Source organism: Carlito syrichta, unplaced genomic scaffold (assembly GCF_000164805.1).
Source record: "Carlito syrichta isolate Samal-C Ts95f unplaced genomic scaffold, Tarsius_syrichta-2.0.1 Scaffold305644, whole genome shotgun sequence".
Lineage (NCBI taxonomy): Eukaryota > Metazoa > Chordata > Mammalia > Primates > Tarsiidae > Carlito > Carlito syrichta.
In genome coordinates this window covers 877,483-881,049 of record NW_007249740.1, presented here as the reverse complement: position 1 = coordinate 881,049, position 3,567 = coordinate 877,483, and positions in this window count along the sequence as shown.

Below are 3,567 nucleotides of genomic sequence, written 5' to 3'. Positions count from 1 at the left end.
CCATAGTCTTGTGTAAGATGTTTCACACTTAACACTGCTGTGCATAATGCTGTAAGAAAGGGATTGGCAGTTGAGGGAAACTGCCAGGGGAAGGAGGGGTACACCTCATCAACAAGGGTATTTGCATAATGAACATTTGTATACCTAATCCTGGATTGTACCCCACATCTTTAAATAAATAAAACAAACAACAACAACAAAAGGCTGCTGTTCGGTTTCTCCAACAACTAGACATGCTGAACTACAGATAAAAATAAATTATTTCTCTTTTTCTCATCATTGTTACCCACAGGGGTATTTATAGACCTTTTTGATATTTTCAGCAATGCCTTTACAACACAGAGCAGATAAGAAGCAAAACAAAAAATACAGTGAATAATGCCATGCACCTAGGTCTTGCTCCATGTGGGGGATTGTGGGGAAGCTGCTGTGGACGTGTCCACGCTGCACACTGCTATTACACGTTGTGAGCATGCTTGCCTGGGCGAATCAGGGAGTGCAGGAAAGATATATCCCAGCTGAAGATGGCTGGGAGGGTTTTTTCCCTGGGGACATTACATAAACTGTGCTATGCCCCTGCATTTTTACTGCAATCCATCACACAAGGTTAGGTATAAAAATTTCTACATGGGGCATCACTTTAGCATTCAGCAATTTCACATTTTGGAGCTTTTGGATTTTGATTAGATTAGAGAGGCTCAATGTGTATTAGTAGCTGATGGTACTGCTTAGAATACATATGATCCTTTCTCTAGTTAATATGCTCTCAGATATTTGAAGGCAGCTATTTTACCTCTCTTGACTTTTTTCTCGGGGTTAAACATCTCCAGATCTATCATTAACCCTTTCAATGCAATTTCCAAGTCTGTCCTTATTCTTTCATAAGGCACATGGAGCATTTTGTAGAATTTATCATATGTTAGACCACAAAGCAAGTCTCAGAAAGTTTTTAAAAACTAAAATCATGCCAAGTATCTGCTCAGACTACAGTGAAACAAATCTAGAAATCAATGACATGAAATATACAAATTTATGGAGTTAAGCAGCATACTCTTGAATGACAATTGAGCCAGTGAAGAAATTAAGAAAATTAAAAAATTTCTTGAAAGAAATAAACATGGAAACACAAAATACCAAAACCTATGGAATACAGCAAAAACAATGTTGAGACATGTTGACGGCAGCATACTCCTACACTCACACACAAATTAGTAAATAGCTTAATGATGCACATCAAGAAACTAGGAAAGAAATAGCAAAAAAAAAAAACAAAAAAAAAACCCCAAATTAGTGGAAAGAAAGAAATAACAAAGGTCAGAGCAGAGCTAAACAAAATCCAGATAAAAAATACAGAGGATCAAGAAAATGAAAAGCTACTTTTTGAAATGATAAACAAAATTGAAAAATCATTATCTAGACAACCAAAGAAAAAAAGAGAGACGACTCAAATAAATAAAATCAGAGATGAGAAAGAAAACATTATAACATATACCCCAGAAATAGAAACTATTATAAACAACTATTTGCTGACAAATTGCAAAACCTAAAGGAAATAAATAATTTCCTGGATATATATAACCTGCTACGAATGAACCAGGAAGAAATAGAAAACTTGAACAGACCATAAGTGAGTCCTATGATTAAATCAGTAATAAGAAGTCTCTCAACAAAGGAAAGTCTGGGACCAGATGGCTTTCTGGTAAATTCTACCAAACTGATGTAAAAAAAACCTAACACCAGTTCTTTCCAAAGTATTCCAAAAATGGAAGAACAGGAAATTATTTCTATCTCATTTTACAAGGCCAGCATTACCCTGACACCAACACCAGAGAGACACAACAAAAAGTAAAACTATAGGCCAATATTCCTGATGAACGTAGATGGAAAAATTCCTTAAGAAAATACTAGCAAATCAAATCCAGCAGCACTTCAAAAAGATAGTATGCTCTGATCAAGTAAAATTTATACCATAGGAGCAAGAATGGTTCAGTATAGGCAAATTAATAAATGTAGCACATTACACCAAGAGAATGAAGGACAAGAAGACTCAATAAATGCAGACAAGTCATCTGATAAAATTCAACATCTCTTTATGATAAAAACTCTTAACCAATTAGGTATAGAAGGAATATGTCTCAATATAATAAAGACCATGTATGACAAACCCAACGCTAACATCACATTGGACAGGGAATAGTTGAAAGCCTTTCTTCGAAAACCTGGGGCAAGACAAGGATACCAACTCTCACCACTTGTGTTCAACATAATACTGAAAGCCCTAGTCCGAGTAATCAGACAAGAAAAGGAAATAAAAAGAAATAAAAGGTATCCAAATTAGAAAAGAGGAAGTCCAATTGTCTCTCTTTGAAGATGATATATGCCGGGCTTGGTGGCTCAGCCTGTCATCCCATGCCTTTGGGAGGCTGAGGTGAGTGGATTGCCTGAGACCGTGGGTTCGAGACCCGCCTGGGGAGGTGAGACCTCATCTCTACAATAAAATAAAAAAATTAGCCAGGAGTGGTAGCGCGCGCCTGTAATTCCGGCTACTCAGAAGGCTGAAGCGGAAGGATCACCGGGGCCCAGCAGGTCGAGGCTGCGGTGGCCGGGAGCGGCCACTGCACTCCAGTCTGGGCGACAGAGTGAGATTCCAACTCAAAGAAAAAAAAAAATGAAGTTGATATAATCTTACATATAGAAAAACCTAAAGATTCAACTAAAAAATCTTTTAGAACTCATAAGCAAATTCAGTAAAGTTGCAGGATACAAAAAAACAATATACAACAAAGAATAGTATTTCTATACACCAGTAATGAAATAGCTGGAAAAAGAAATCAAGAAGACAATACCATTTTCAATAGCTACAATAGAATAAAATACCTAGGGAAAAATTTAGCTTATATGGTGAAAGAAAACTGTAAGACACCCTTGAAAGAAATTCAAGAGGAAACAAACAAGTGAAAAAAAAATCTCATGCTCATGAATTGTAAGAGCTGATATCATTAAGATGACCAAATTATCCAGAGCAATCTACACATTCAGTGTCACCCTTGTGAAAATAGCAATGACATTCTTCTCAGAAATTAAAAAAAAATTCTAAAATTTATATGGAACCACCAAAGACCTAGAGTAGCCAAAACAATAAGGAGCAAAAAGAACAAAGAGGGAGGCATCGCACTACCTGACTTCAAAACATATTACAAAGGTACAGTAACTTTTACGACGGGCTTTCTGGGCCAAAGCAATGCAGTCTAGCCTCTTGGAGCAGAAGTTTCTAGACCCAGACTCCTGCTTTCTCCCAACAGAAAGCTCCAGAACTTTTAGAGGACACGTCAATCAGATTTGCTTCTTCAAATTGCTAACAACTATCACTGCCACTATGAGCATGGTTGACTTACTTTTGCTCCACTTTCAGCAGGTTAGGGTTCATCATCACCTTTTTGGATCTTGGAACAAAAGAAGGAGAGCTCTTGTATCACTGAATAAGAGCTTTAATCCTCTTTTACTTGCACCCTTCAGAATTGTCTGAAATTTCTTCCTTACTCATTCAACTTCATAGAGATGTTTAGG